The sequence below is a fragment of the Pseudorca crassidens genome, chromosome 1 (assembly GCF_039906515.1).
Source record: "Pseudorca crassidens isolate mPseCra1 chromosome 1, mPseCra1.hap1, whole genome shotgun sequence".
NCBI lineage: Eukaryota > Metazoa > Chordata > Mammalia > Artiodactyla > Delphinidae > Pseudorca > Pseudorca crassidens.
This window is the reverse complement of record NC_090296.1, coordinates 33816406-33832681: the sequence shown is the minus strand read 5'-3', so window position 1 is coordinate 33832681 and position 16276 is coordinate 33816406. Positions and strand designations below refer to the sequence as shown.

General features: G+C 49.5%; 1 long non-coding RNA gene across 1 annotated transcript in view; it reads right to left on the bottom strand.

The window, feature by feature from the left end:
• LOC137225354 (uncharacterized) overlaps window positions 1–14753 on the bottom strand; it is a 63464-nt gene extending 48711 nt beyond the window's left edge. Inside the window, exons 1-2 of the long non-coding RNA XR_010943815.1 lie at window positions 14554–14753; window positions 14133–14196 (exon numbers count right to left, since the gene is read on the bottom strand). This is a non-coding gene — a long non-coding RNA (uncharacterized lncRNA). The remainder of the gene's footprint in view (window positions 1–14132; window positions 14197–14553) is intronic.
• Window positions 14754–16276: the final 1523 nt, after the last annotated feature.

Here is a 16276-nt window from a genome sequence, read left to right as displayed (position 1 = left end):
GAGCCCGTGGAGAATGGGATAGTTAAGTGACAAAGGACCAACTCCTGTCCAGACCTCCTACCCAGCAAAGGATTTAAGTGCCTGCTTTGTTCCCTGAGCTCCTATACTCCCTGCCCTACATATTCCCAGCAGGCCAGGAGGGCATGAATGGGGAGACCCAGGTTGGCTTCGTGGTCCCACCAAGACAGTTCCGGTGGTGCTGCAGCTCTGGGCCCAAGCAGTGGAGGCAGAGACTCAGCCCGGCTGCAGCGGGGACCAGGGAAACAGCTGGGGCACACGGAGCATCTTTATGGCAGCAGAAGGCAAACTTAACCCAGGCCCCTCCTCCATCCTCCACCTGGTGGAGTTGAAGAACTCAGGCCTTCCCAGAAGCCTCCCACCTGCAAGTCTGAACAAGGGGTCCTCACTGCCATCTGTTCCTCTCAAGTGGACAAGGGCCACGTTCCTCACTCTATGGTTTCTTGTACCTTGGTCTCTAAGACTTTTATTGCTTGTATTGTCATTTACCTTTTCCTGCCTATTAGTCTTGTTTCTGAGAGGGACTGTGTTGTTTCTGGACCGTATGCATAGCTGCATCTCCCATAATACCCACAGGCACATAGTAGGGCTCAGCAGTTACTTGTTCAACAAGTGCCTGTGCAGGGAAAGTTAGGACCCGTCCCACATTTCCTGCTATTTCCCCACACAGCTACCACAGCACACGTCCTCCGTCACCTTCTCTCTTGGTTCATTTCTCTGTTTCTGCACCGAGTCCTGGAAATAGGACCCTTATCCACCCCTGTTGGAATCCTCCTTGCCCAGCACAGTGCCTGGCACACATCTGTTATTGGCACTCATTCACTTAACTTTTATTCCATTCCTTCTTCCACTGCTGTCTCATATGCTTCATACACATTCTCTTTGATATTTAAACTGCAATTCCATAAGAGTCCATAAGGTGGGTATTCTCCCATTTTACAGATGGAAAAACTGAGGCTCAGAGAACTTAACTGGGGACATCCAACTTATAAGAGGCAGAGGTAAGATTCAAACCCAGGCTCGCCTGGTGCCCAAAGCCTGCTCTCTTGCAGGCCCGCAGCCACCTCAAGCCTCAAAGCAAGAGCCTCTCTTGTCAAACCCTTCCAGGCCTGTGGGATACAGAGGCTGCATCACCCTAGTAGGAAGGCTGCTTCTCCTGGGACCCAGGGAGAAGTCTCGGAGCTCAAACCTGGAGGTTTCCATCACCATGCTGGGAGCACGGGAAGCGGGTGTTTTTATTCCTCGTGGCCTCATGGCTGTTTCCTATAATGTATCCGCCCTGGAGAATGCCCGGAAGAGGTGGCTTCCGGCTGGCACAGGGAGGAGAGGGCCTCTTCCCACCCTGCAGAGAAGGGGTTTTCGCTCCAAAGCAGCAGCTCTCTCTGCCTTACCTTTGGACAGGGAGTATGGGCGGGTTTGAGTGCAGGGTCTGGATTCTGCCCCTTGTCTCTTCAGATCAATGAACAGTTATTAAGCATCCTCTAGGTACGAGAGACCGTCTGAGATGGACTCCTGGCATGGCCACCAACCAGCTGTGTGACCTTGAGAAAGGTATTCAATTGTGCTGAGGCTATTTCCCCATCTGAAAATGGGAGAACGATACTTATCTCATTGGGTTATTGGAACATTAATACAAAAATATAAGCAAGGAGCTTAGAACAATGCTTGGCACATAGCGAGTATTCAGCAAACGTTCAAAAGCATGTGAGAGATAAACAGACACGACCCTCCGTGTCAGTGTTCTCATCTGTAAATTGCTCCCAATTTGCCAGTGAGAAAGCTGACACCGATAGTAGTTGCTCCTAATTTACAGATGGGAAAATTGACATAGACAATAAGAGTGAAACCGGGACTTGAATCAAGAGGCCCTGGTTCCAAATCCTCTACCCTTCACAAGCGTCAGCCCTCCATTGTAGCTCTCACCGAAGAGCGAAGTGACACAGCTGGTGAGTGACAAAGCCAGGAGCCATCCCAATCCTGTAGAATCAGAATTAGGGAGTGACGAGGTGGGGTATTTATTATATTCACTCTTAATATAATGTATTTAATTAACTATAAGTTTGTATAATTTACCATTTAATAATGGCTGTGTTTAACAACTGACTCTCAAAATACCTGGAAACTTAGCAATCAGCTCTCATGAACCAATACGCTACAATGACCGATTACTTCTCAGGGCTCTTGTAAAACTGAAGGAGATAAGGTCAATGTCAACCATCGGTGGGCTGGAACCATCTGTGGGGCTTTGGGCAAGTCTCTTAACCGCCGTGTGCTTCAGACTTTCCCCATCTGTAAAATGAGGCTGTCACGAAGGTCGCGTGAGAAAATGCGTGGAAAGAATCTAACCAGGGCAGATCCAGGGTAGGGCAAAATGCAACTGTGATGAGAGCCTGCGGCACACAATTCAACAGGGCGCTCCCTGCCCAGGGTTGCGCTAGTGCAGGGTCAGCAGTGGGGCGTGCCTTAAATTTTGTATGCTAAATGCCTCACTTGCCTCACCCTAGTCCCAGCCCTATTCCTGGCACGCAGTAGGCAGTTGCTGTTATTACCACGAGAGCTTCCAGGAGGGTGTAACCCATCAGGGTAAATAAGACTTACAGACCGGAAAAGTTACCTAACAATATGTTGTTTGTGAGGAAAACGACAGCACGGTACACTGTCCTAAGGCATATGGTAGATACCCCATGAGCCTTTCAGATAATGGGGGTTAAATTTCCACAATAATCTTCACAGCCTGAGGATACTGGGCCATCTCTAGGAGACCCAGGGCTGTCTCTGGAAACAGCCACTGAAAGCAAGAATTTCTTTGCATTAATTTGAAAGATAAAAACACTAGTCCTCAAATGAACTTTCTACTACATAGTAGGTGAATATATGTCTTATTTTTCTCCCCCAAAATCTTTTCCAGTAAAATTGACACCCGGGGGAGATGGGCCTGCTGACCTGTGGTTTCCCAAGCTCCCTGACGCCCCACTGTGCTCCAACCACTCCTGGGGGTGATGGGGGTGGAGGACGCTGCTCAGACGCTGGCTGTGTTCTGTCCGGAGAAGGAGAGAGCTGTGCGGGCTGAAGGCAGTGAGATGTCTCTGGTTGAGGGATAGGGAAGGGGTACTGGGGGGTGGATTAGAGAAACAGGACCAGTAGGCCATATAGAGGAAGAGAGACGTAGAAAGAGATTTGCGGTGAGGGGTTGGCTCAGGTGATTACGGAGGCTGAGAAGTCCCACCATCTGCCATCTGCAAGCATGAGGCCCAGGAAAGCTGGAGGTGTAGTTCCAGTCCAAACCTGAAGGCCTGAGAACCGCAGGGGCTGACGGTGTCAATCCCAGTCCAAGACCAGGTCCAAAAGCCTAAGAACTGGGGGGCACATGGTGTAAATTCCAGCCTGCGTCCGAAGGCCTCAGAGCCAGGAGGACCAACATCAGAGGACAGGAGAAGATGGACATCCCAGTTCAAGCAAAGAGCAAATGTGTCCTCCAGCCACTTTTTTGTTTTTTTCAGGCCCTCAGTGTTTGGATGATGCCTCCCTGCACCGGTGAGGATGACCTTTACTCAGTCTACAGGAAACACCCTCACAGACACACCCAGAAAAATGTCTGACTGGCCATCTGGGCATCCTTTAGCCCAGTCCGGTTGACACATAAAATTAACCGTCACAGGGTTGATGCCTTCAAGATTCCTGAAGTGTGTAACATTTTGAAGGAAGTCAATTCTTAAATCTCTAAATCACTTCTCTTCAATGCAATATTTGAGCAAATTCTGGACTAACAGTGAGGTATTTTGATAGCACTGGATTTGGAATGAAAAGACTTGGTTTTGTGGCAAGTAGATGGGCTATTGCTTAGGGCTGGGAGGGTTTGTGGGGGAATGAGGGTGGATGGCTAAGGGATGTGGGACTTCTTTTGGGGGTAATGATGAAAATGTTCTAAAATGGCCTCTAGTGATGGTTGCACAACTCTGTGAATATACTAAAAACCATTGAATTGTACATACTAAATGGGTGAACTAGATGGTATGTGAATTATATCTCAAAAAACTATTTTTAAAATTTTTTAATTCAAAGTTTTATGTGGTATAGTCATGAAAAATAAAAAATACTTTTAAAAAAAATAAATCCCTTACTACCTCCATAACCTTGGGCTATTCATTTGATTTCTAGAAGCCTCAATTTCTCCATCTGTAAAATGGGGACCATAGTGAGGAGCCAACGAAACGAGAGCCCTTCAAGGTGAAGAGTTTCTACACCAGCGGTCACACGGCTATGAGCTGGTTGACCATTTGAAGAGCCTCAGTCGATGACACCAAAAGCCAAGAAGAAATTCCCTTCGGCTTCCAAGAGGCATGGTGAGCACTGCAGTGCGGGCCACTCACACAGATCAGTCCTAACCCAAGCATGTTTGAGCTCTGCATGCTTCGTTCACATCCAGCTGGTCCCATGTAGAGATACTGCAAGAATATTTCTGCTTCCTGGGTTGGAAGGAGGGGCTTCCATTATGATCACTGCACACTTGATGTCTTAATATTGGTGTTTGCACCTTTCAGAAAGACCACACCACCAGGGAACAAGGATGTGGCCAGAGCCTCCCAGCCCTTCTTCACATAGAAGTGTAGCCCCTGAGTCTGGGAGGATCTCCTAGCCCTTAAGGCGTGTTGGCCTTGGGGTCTCTCTCCTCCCTGCCCAGTCTGGCTCTGCAGACTTTGGGGAACATACCTAGATTTGCTCTCTTCTGAGCCCAACGGTGATGTAAGAGAACAATGGGTTTCTACAGGGCAGCTCGGGTCACTTAGGAAGAGCAGGGTGGAGAAGGAGAAAAGGCCAGGGACCTGCAGGAGGCATTTGAACATGAGCTGTGATGGTGGGGAGGTGGGTAACCCAAAGGTGGAGGTGTGACCCCAGGCAGCCCAAGGAACACCTATGGCTGGGCACGTGCTCCCCCATTCATGTCTTGACAAGAACTGTCACTCCACACAAGGTAAACGGCAGAGCCATACTATAGAGTGGGTCAAAGCTCTTTGGCTAGCTTTCTGTATGTGTATTTCTTCTGCTTTTTACGCAGAGAGGTGAATTAATACCTCTTGGTGACGCCACCTACATTTGAAGATGCTGCTAAATTTCCTTAAGCTCAAAAGTAAACTTTCTTTAATGGGTGATTAAACCAAGGGAAGCAGTAACATCATATGTGATTCACTCACCTACGTTTTTTTCTATAAAAATATCTTAAGGAAAAAAACATTTTGCTTATAAAGCTAAGCAAGTACAGGGCTTTAAAACAGTAAAGCACTAAATACAAATTATGTGTCCTTAACTCAACTTCACCGTTACAACACATCCCCGTCCAACCCTGGTTGCTCTTCACAGAAAAATAATGAATTTTGTCCTTGGTCCTTTTACTCTGGGATCCATGACTGTGCTTCACGTCTCTCTCTACAGCCCCCTCTCCCCTCCCACGGGGGCATCCCAGAAGCTGGTGTCTGCTCCAGGGCTCCAAACTGGAAGCACACAACATCCCTGTGCCTCCTGATCAGTCTCTCTCTCAGTTATCCCTCGGTTCTCCAGTCGGCTTCTTAAAGGGGTAAACCCTTTACCTTCTGAAATTCTATTTTAAAAAAATAAATAAACGAATAAACTATCAAATGCTTTCAAAAACATTTACCCAGTTTTCTTTACAGTTCCCAGTGGAGCCAGCATTGGGCAAAATAATGAAGTAAAACCAGTGTCTTCTTTGGGCCAATCTCTTCCCTCTTTCCTTATGCTTCCCTCTCCACCCACACCTTACAAGTTAGGGTTCTTAGCGGCAAGCAGCAGAAATAAAGTCTGGCTGATTCAAGCCAGATAGAAATTCACTAAGAGGATACTGTATACTTCACATAATCTCTGGGAGAGCTAGAGAACCAAGTCTGGGACGCTGCAGCCAGAAGCAATTCCCCCAAAATACACCACAGAACTTGTCTAGCGAGAACACCACCACCATGGGCACTGGGCACCATGGCTTGTGCCAACAGCACACGACCCCTGGACACCGGACTCAGCCTCTAGCTCCACAGCCACCACTGCCCCAGGAATCCAGACCACCTCCAGAGAGAGTTTACTGATCCCACCTCTTCGCGTCACTAGCTCCTATCCTGAGTCCAGAGGCAGGCATGTCTGATCAGCAAAGTCCAGGTCGTACACCCACATCCTGGCTACAAAGGGAGGCCAGGAAAGAGAAGACATGGTCTTTTCACCTTCGAAAGTGGCCGGCTCTGCTGCCACCCATCAGAACTAGGAAAGAAGGAATTCCCTAAACACGGGGCAAAGGGTCCAGACACTGGCCAAAAAGAAAAGTACATGCACACTACATCTCCTTTCTCCAAAGCCACTCAGCTCTTTTCTGCTCTTCCGACCCATGCAGAATGACTGCCTTGGTAAGCAGAGATGCAGTGTGCTATCCCTCAGAAACAACTTCTTTCTTACAGATGACCAAAGGAAAGGATAGTGTTTAACAGAAAGCATCCATGGAGAGGAGGTATTGTAGGACAGAGGTGTTCCCACACTTGACCCAGACAGCTTCTGACTCCTACTATGTCTAAAAGAGCACGGCACACGCTGGTTTTCACTGTCTACCAGAACACAAGATGCCTCGAGGCACGGGCCATGTGGTAGATTGTTTGCAAAAGTACTGCAGATGTTCCTCTTCCTGTATGTATTCTCCTAAGTATGACTTTCCAGCTCTTCCCACCTAGAAGTAGAGTCTATTTCCCCACCCCTTGAATCTGGGCAGGCCTAATGGCTTGCTTTGGCCAACAGACTGTAGAGGAAGTGATGTTGTACCAGTTCCAAGCCCAGGCCTTCAGAGCACTTGCCTGTCTCGGCTCATTCTCTGCCATGAGAATAAGCCCCAGCTAGCCTGCTGGAGAGAGGCCACGTGGAACAGATAAGCTGTCCCAACGAGGCCATCTAAGACCAGCCAGCTGGTCGCCAAGTGAGCCCAGCTGAGGCCAGCACTACCCAGTTAAGCCCAACCCAAGTTGCCCACCCACTGATTTGAGAGCTAAATAAACTGGTTGCTGTTTTAAGCCACTAAATTTTGGGGAGGTCTGTTATGTAGCAAAAACTAACAGATATAGGACGGGCGTAATACCACTGCAAAGCACCCTGGCCTCCAGACATGATGCTCAGCCTGTATGGATAGAAGGGAGGCTGCAGATGCAGTTGGTACTGCTCCCCACCAACACCCCCTCACCCTCACCATTTCAGTGCATGCCTGTCCAAATGCCAGTTGCCAGCACCTCTATCTCGGCTACCAGAGCCCACCTGCCCACCCTCACATCAGGTCATGAGTGCCAAGTGGCCCTCAACCCATCACTGAGGGGTTGGTGTTTGAACACCCCAGCTCCCTTGCCCCTTGGGTATGCTGGGTCTGAGGCATGTGTCGTTTACTGGCTCCCAGATCATCCCAGGAGGATCAAGGTCCACCTACCCCTGGGGATAACTAACTTGGTAACAAACCCATTATCGGCTGCCTTCCCTTCTCTGACTCACTTCTCCAACTCTCCGTTTGGTGTTTCCTGGGATCACCTCTCAGATAAACTACTTACACTCAAATCCTTATCTCAGAGTTTGCTTCTAAGCAACTCTGGCGCTGAGATGGGGCATCCACACAGAAACACTTCTGTCATCGGCCCCTCAGCTCTGTGTTCCACTATTACCGCCCAACTCCTGTCTGGGAGTCAGCTGCATAGACACTGCCCACTACCCCACCCCGCTGCCCCTGAGCACAAACACTGCAGCACAGCCCCTCACAAGGCTTCAGTGGCTTGAAGGACCACTTCCTCCACCATCTGGCTTTGTCAACAGTTAGAGCTTTTTCCTTCACTCTCCAGTGAAGAAAATATGCCAACTGTCTCATCTCATGGTCTGGAGGGTGAAGGTGGTGGAGAAGGAAAGACTTAGAGGAGACCCAGACTTGGAACAAAAAAGTGTGGAGCAGGCTAGGCTGTCCCCGCCTGTTCCTCTGATCAGATCTGAGCCCCCAACAGGACACTGTAGTCAGAGGAGCAAGTTCAGTAAACACAGCCCCAGACCCCAGGGCTCAGGGGCCATCTGCACAGCATATACATTCAAAGATACTTACCAGATGCCTGTTAGGCACCGAGTAGTGCTGTGGGTGCTAGGATAAAGTGCACGCACGCACGCGCACACACACACACACACACACACACACACACACACACACACAACATATATCTATCCCCCAGGCCAGGGGCATCTGTCTTAGAGCTTCACAGGACAGAAGAAACAGAAGTGGGAATGGATTCTGGAGTCAGGCAGACTTGTATTCAAATCCTGTCTCCATCCTCAAGGAGCTGTGTGACCTTGGACATGTTGGTTAACCTCTCTGTGTCTGTTTCCTCCTCTGTGAGGCAGAGATAAATAGCAGTACCTATCTTACAGGATTGTTGGGAAGGTAGACATATATATGAACCCTTAATAAACCTCAGCTATTAGGACTAGTTTTCTTAAGGCAGTGCATCTCCGTTATAATAACCTGACGTATTTCCCACAAACTCCCACAAACTCCACTAACACAGGGCCCAGCAGGAATCTACATGAGAGAGGCCAGTGGTCTAAATTCCTTCAACATAGCCACCCTTTGTTTGCATGTTCTTCACTTCTATGAAGAATAGGCTTCTTCTCATTGCCTTTGTTTAGAAAAAAAGCCTTATTGGGCTTTTATTTTTCTTATTCTTGATAGAAATATGAGTACAGAGAAATATTTCTCTACCATTAGGGGGAAAAGGTTCAGGCAGTCCTGGGGACTTACAGGGAGTGGTGGAGTCTGGGGCAGGCTGGAGAGCATGAGCCTCATCTTAAAAGAAACTGGTGGGGCTTCCCTGGTGGCGCAGTGGTTGAGAGCCCGCCTGCCGATGCAGGGGACACGGGTTCGTGCCGCAGTCCGGGAAGATCCCACATGCCGCAGAGTGGCTGGGCCCGTGAGCCATGGCCGCTGAGCCTGCGCGTCCGGAGCCTGTGCTCCACAACGGGAGAGGCCCCAACAGTGAGAGGCCCACGTACCGCAAAAAAAAAAAGAAACTGGTGCTACTTAGATCCACGTGACTGATGCCACAATTGATGCCAAAGGGGACTTTGAGTCTTACGTGGCCAGATCTCCCAATATTTCCAGAGATGCCAGACAACTGGATTATTATTTTTTAAATCTCTTCACTTTTTAAGTGTTGGCTCAAAATATTTAGAAATGTTCTGTAGAGCAGCAGTCCCCAACATTTTTGGCACCAGGGACCAGTTTCGTGGAAGACAATTTTTCCACGGACGGGGGTGGGGGGGGATGGTGCAGGCGGTAATGCGGGCGATGGGGAGCGGCAGGTGAAGCTTTGCTCGCTCATCCGCCACTCACCTCCTGCTGTGCGGCCCAGTTCCTAACAGGCCATGGGACCAGTACCAGTCAGCGGCCCAGGGACTGGGGACCCCTGGTACACAGTGCAGTACATTTAATGGGTCCATGGGCTGACTCAGACCCATAGGCGGTGACACTGAGGCCTCCCATCCTTTGCTCATCTCAAGGTCTCTGCGGTCTGAGCTTCACGATGCAGGGCTGCTACCCTACCCAGCCTCAGTGGGCACCATTCACATTCGATTCCTTGAGACGTGTGGCTCAGAGCAGTAGCAGGGGCCCTCCCGTACCCACAGAGCCAGTGTGCGAGCAGGCCTTTCTCCAGACAGTTGCTGGCCCTTGCCAATCTCCCTCCTCTGACCCACTGGCACTAAATGTACTATCCAATCAGCAGGGTCTCACAAGCTACTGACCTCTAATTATCTCAAGCTTGTCTTTTATTGTATCAGTATACAATGCTATCTGTATAGCATTAATTGATGGTTTCATTAGTTTATATCTTATCTCCCCAACTAAAATGTAAACTTTATGCACAAGGATCACATTTTATGTCTTTTTGAACCATATAACACCTTTATACTGTATTAGCACCCAATACCTACCTATACGTTGACTGCTTCATCACAGAGGTAATTCTGAATTTGTTGCTATTGTGGGTGGCATGTGGATAATACTTCAGGCTACAGAAAAAATCTTTTCCAGGTACATGAAGAAAGAGGAATATATAGGGGCCGGTCCTAAATTTATCTAAAAAACAATTCACCATCTGTATGCCTTCCATGTCAGCCCATGCCAGCCATAGAGCGCAATCCTGCAGCAGGGGGTGTTTTAATGTTGTCGTTCAGAGTAGCTTATTGTTAACTTTCTTACCGGTAAAATGGAATCATCCAGGCTTACTAGCCATCTTCCAGAGAGGCCAGAGAGAAGAAAGAATCCATCTCCACCATCTCCATTTATAAAGTATATTTAAAATCAGAATATTAGGTATGTTGCGGCTGAGTGCACTGTTAGGTGGCTAAAGTACATGAGAAAAAGAATCTCAGTTGTTAATTTATGCCTGGGTTGAACTATTTATATTTAACCAGGCGATTATTTAATTAAACAGTCCATTCCCTTTGGGGTCTCCCTGTAGTCTCTCTAATTTGTTAGGCAGAATAAAACAACCCATTTGCCCTTGTATTTACTCTTCCCTTCTCAAGGCTACTTAATTTTTTTTTCTATTTTAATAGGCCTAGAACCCCTAATAAAAGAGAGTTGAACAAACAGTCTGAGAACAGAGGAGTGAATGCAAACACAAAGTACTTGCATCACAAGGCAGGCCAGCTAGAAGGAGTTTTGAAGATAACTGAATCCAACTCTCTCCTTCTACAGATGAGGCAACCAAGACCCAGAAAGGTTGGGTGACTCACCCAAGGGACCCACAGCCAGTGAGGGAGACTACCCTCATCCGATGCCCAGTGCTTGCTCCACTCTCATTAACCCGGGACACCAGGGCTCCTTCGAACCTCCCCAGCCAGGCTCTAGAAAGGCCTAGTCCCATAGAACAGTGGGCTTGTAGACTTGGAAGCGAAAAAGCCTAAACCAACAGCAAACTCTTATCCATTCAGTATTTGTTGAGTGACTGCTAAATGCCAGGAGATGAAACACTGGAGGCAGAACAGTGAACAAGGGTCCAGGTGCTGCTTTGCCAGATTTACCTCCAAGTTTAGTGGGGTGATAGAGGACAAATAAAAGAATACATGAACGTGACACTTACAGAAAGTGTCAAGTATTAAAAATACCCAACCAGGATGGTATGACAGAGTGGGGAGGAGGGGGCGGCTTTGGACAGGGTGTCAGGGAATCACTCTGCAATGTCCATGATGGGGGCGTAGGGGCAGGGCTTCGGTTTGAACATTACCAGCAACAGGAAGTTGAGCATCTCCAAAGGCCAGCTCAGCTTGTTAAAAAGTTCTTTCCTAGACCGAGCTGAAATCTACCTCCCTGGGACTTCAGATTTCAGTAACTCATTCTCATGAACGTCACAGAAAGGAGTCAGCTAAGAGATGTTAAACAGCATGTTCAAATGCTAAACACAATCCTCAAATAAGACAGTTGCTTCGATGTCTTAATTTAAAATGGCGTGTTTGGGAAAATACAACATACCAACGAGATGACTTACATGTTCTCAACCTCCAGTTCATAAAAGGGTTTCAAACCACCACTTCAAAGGAGGTTCAGACAGCCAGCTTCTAGAGTCCTGGACCTGTCCATGTGAGTCACCCAACATCATCAACAAGACACACCAACTCCCTTCCGCCTAGAACCCTAGTTGGGGTTTTACAGCATCAAACGCTGCTGCCCCATCGTTCGAGGTGGCAAAGGGTATTTGGCTGTGCGCGTTTTGCTTTCTAAGATATTCGTGGAATCATAGAACTAAGAACTCATCTGGCCCAACCCCCTTGTTTCATAGACAAGGAAATGGAAGCCCGGAAATAAGCAATGACCACTCAGGTCTATCAGCAAGTTGTGGCCAGGGTGGGACTTAGCTCCTCCAGCCCCAAAACCAGCTGGGCGTGGTCGGGCAGTTGCGCTGAACGGATAACTCCCAGCTTTACCTGCGTGTTAGGACAGACTTCCAGTCCTCCAGTGATTTCTCATGCGTGTTTAAGAAGAGAAAGCCCAGCTCCCTAACGTGGACCCACAGCGCAGAGACCTTCCAGACATCTGAGTGCACGCTGAAGGGGCCGGGGACAGGCGTCGCTTGGTTGTGAGTGGGGAAGGGGTCCTCCACTGCGCAGGAAGACCAGCTTCTGATCCAGAGCCAACCACAAGAGGCAGAATGTGGGAAGAGAAGCCAAGGTCAGGGACCACACCGAAGCCAAACCTATTCCAGCTTCTATCTGAGTTCAAATATCTGATGGAACTCACTGCCTGGCTGCAATGTCTATAAGCCGAGCAGTGAAGTGGTTAGTAACACGAGAAGAAAGAGGGCTGAGTCTTGAGCCAGTCAGTGAAGCGCCCAGGCCCTGCCCTCCTTCCCCCCACTTCAGGTAAGCAAGGGAGGAGTTGAGCAGTGGCGGAGCTGATTGGCAGGGCCTCCTTCTTCTGCCCTTGCTGGCACCTGCTGCTGGCTGGAGCTCTGAGAACGTAGTCTTTTTGTCCCTCTGACCCCCGGCATTAGCAGGAATAAATGACTTTCTTGGGTGGAAGGAGAACGCTGGAGTGCAATTCAGTAGTACGGGCAGCATCTCTCAGAAAAGGAAGCATCAAAAAAAGAAATACCAGGACCTCTCTGGTGCTGCACTGGTTAAGAACCCACCTGCCAATGCAGGGGACATGGGTTCGAGCCCTGGTCCGGGAAGCTCCCACATGCCACGGAGCAGCTAAGCCCGTGCACCACAACTACTGAGCCTGTGCTCTAGAGCCTGCGAGCCACGACTACTGAGCGCGCTTGCTACGACTACTGAGCCTGTGCACCTAGAGCCCGTGCTCCGCAACAAGAGAAGCCACCGCAGTGAGAAGCCCGCGCACCGCAATGAAGAGTAGCCCCCCCTCGCCACAACTAGAGAAAACCCACACGCAGCAACAAAGATCCAACGCAGCTAAAAGTAAATAAATAACAAATAAATAAATTAGAAAAAATAAAAAAGGAAACACCAACTCCAGCAGCCAGCCAGTGCCTTCCAGAGCAGACCCCAGTTTCAGGTAGACAAGAAGGCTGGTAGCTGATTAAACAGTAATCACCTTAGCCCTGGGGAGGGTCCCACATCCCCAGGGTCTCCCATCACTCATCAGGCAGGATGACACCCGTCTGAGCGGTACAATATTATTCTCTCCACCACTAGCCATGCAGCAGCACGGCCAAGGCAAGGACCTGGTTTTCAATCAGCTGCTGCACCGGAGGACGAGCCCAGCGCAGTTGCCGTCACCATATCGTACCTCAGATTCCCCCTTGGTAAGAGAGGCAGAAAACAAGCCTTCCCTCTGCTCATCCCCCCGCCCCCCTGGGCTGCAGAGAGGGTGACCAGATGGGATGGAAACATCCCACGGAGGGATGGGCTGGGAGGAAACAAATTCTCCTCCATAATTGTGGGTCCCCAGGGGAGAGCAAATATCAGAACCCAGACCTGCTGAGTGACCCCAATGCCATCTGACATCTGTCTCCCAAGTCGAGTATGGGGGCTGAGAGCTTGGGTGTTGGGGTCACACAGACCTGGGTCCTAGCTTGGTCATGTATGATAGGTGGTTGGGAATGGTGACTTCTCCCTGAACCTGACTTTCCGCATCTGTGAAATGGGTCTAATGATAGTACTTACTCACAGGTACTGTCAAATGAGACCGTGTGACGGAGGCTGGGCCCAGAGCCTAGCATGCTTGGTCAGTCTACACAAATGCTTAATTGTGTAGGTTTTTTTAAATGTAAATTTTAAAGAATTGCCTACAACATACACAGCACACATGAGTTTGAGGCAGCAAATCCAGAGGGTGGGCCAAGGCAGGAAAACACGCCAAGTGACGACACTGAAACATCTCTGCAGAAGGGCTCTGTCATCCTGAGGGCTACAAACTGCTCCCATACTCTCAAAACCACCTTTGTCCAGGGTCTTTTCACTCCTGAAGCTCCTTCCTCTCCATGTCATCTGATCCTCACCACCACCCTAGAAGGTGGCCAGAGTGAGTATGCTTCCTGTGCCCCTGCTTTTAAGAGGAAAAGGAGTCTCAGAGAGGTTAAGTGACTTACCCAAGGTCACACAGCTGATAAGCGGCTGAAGAGAGTCACAGATGCAGGCTCCTGCCTGATAGGGCTGGAACGAGAGGGAGGCAAGTAAGGTGCCTGGGGCGTAAAACGTAAAGAGGCAGTCGCTGGCCCGTGGGAGTGAGCATCTCCTTCACCTCGGCCCTGCTGCCTGACCCCAAGCCATGGGCCCTTCCCGGACCACGAGGCTGCTGCTCCCACACGCTGCACTTGCAGGTCAGCCCTGGGAGAACCCGCCCCCAGAGCCTTGGGGTGGCCACATCTACTGGCTGAGCAGGGCATCTTCCTCCATCAGAATTCAAGAATATTTTCCCCGAGCCCAGCTGCTGGAACCACTTCCCAAAAGAGTGGAATGGAACAGAGGGCGAAGGTGGTGCCCTAACGGCCACGTGAGGCTCCCACGCACCCTTGAGCCTGAGGGCCTGGGAAGAGAGGCTGGGCCAGGCCCGCGGAGGCCTCACAGTCCCCACCAGCCTTAGGGAGAGATGGGCTGCGACAGGCAGGGCACGTGGGTGACTCCCGGGACCGGGACCCCAGTATGCTGGTCTGCCCGGCCAAGCTCTCCTCTCTACAGCCCCTCAGAGCACAGCTAGGCCCCAGCTTGGCCTCCCTCAACCTCGCACAAAGTGTGAAAGGCACCAACCAGCTCCCAGAGATTTCTTTTGAATCTGCCAAGAGAAACCCTTTTCTGACGCGGATGGTCACATGAAGTAATTAGCAGCTTGCCCCAGTCTGCATTACTGTGTATTTAGCTTTTCTAAAGAAGCAACACCTGTGTACCAAGGGGCAGCGTCAGGTCATTGGCAGCTGTGTAGGCTTGAGAACTGATCTGCTGGGATTCAAGTCCCACTTCACCTGGGCAAGTTACTCACCTGCTCTGGGCCAATGCTCTCCTTCTATAAAAAGGTAACGAGATCAGCACCACCATCTTCAGGTTGTTGTTATACAAAAACCAGCCACGATGTATTAAGTACCTATAACGGGCCAGGTACTGAATTTCTTTTCTTTTTCCTTATATGTATCTTTTCTTCTTATATGTATTTTTTAACACTCATAGCAGCTCTGTTTCTATTCTTGAGGTGTAGCTTACATGCGGTAAAGTGCATAAATCTTCAACATGCAGCTCAATGAACTTTTTATGTGTATATACTCTACCTTCTAGTCAAGTCTCTATCGATACAGGTCAGTTTTGCCTGCTTCTGAACTTCATATACATGAACTCATGTAAAATGTGCTCTTTTGTGGCAGGCTTCTTTCACTCAACTTTCTGTTTTTGCAGTTCGCCCATGTTGTTGTGTATATATGTCATGTATCCTTTTACACAGCTGCACAGTATTCCATCGTGTGACTGTGCTACAGCTTGTTTATCCACTGAACTAGGTGTTTGTCTTCACCTTCATCATCACCACCATCATCATCATTATCATCATCATAATCCCATTTTGCAACTGAGAAAACTGGGGCCCTGAGCTGCTCACTAAGTTTTTAGCCTGAGGTCTCGGAGTGCAATTGACTCTGAGCAGGAACTTGAATCCAGGTTCCTGACTCCAAAACCAACTCGTTACCTGGGCAACAGAGCCTCCCTTCCTCCTGCAGTGCTGGGGTGGGCAGGAAGGAACTCTGTTCCATGTGGTCATGAGCTCCTTCTCCCGGAGGCATCACTGGGAGTCAGGGGCAGCTACCTGACTGGCTTCTGGTTGTGAGAAAATTGCCTCAGGTTTGGCCATTGCCAATATTTATTTTTCACTGTCCCCCTGATAGCGCAGGTACCGTCGTCACTCACAGCCCTGTACCTTGAGACCCAGCCTTTGCCAATATGTCGAAACAACTGCAAACAGCCTCAGCGTGGTGGAGGCATCCTTGGCCCCCAAGCAGCAGCTGGCTCTCGTGGGCAGGAGGAGGGAACCTGGCCCAGCATGTGGGCAGCCCCTGCCCTAGCTCCGCAGAGACTAATTTCCCACAGTGGTAAGTCAGATGTAACCCTTTGGGGCTCCTGCAGAAAGCATCGTAAGCCCTTGGGCCAGAAGGTTTCTCTGTAGGCCAAGCTTTACCCACAAAGAGGTGGGTCACCACAGGGCCCCCCCAGTGCTGACCTGACCTCAAGAAAAAGCCAAGATTTCACCCTGCTT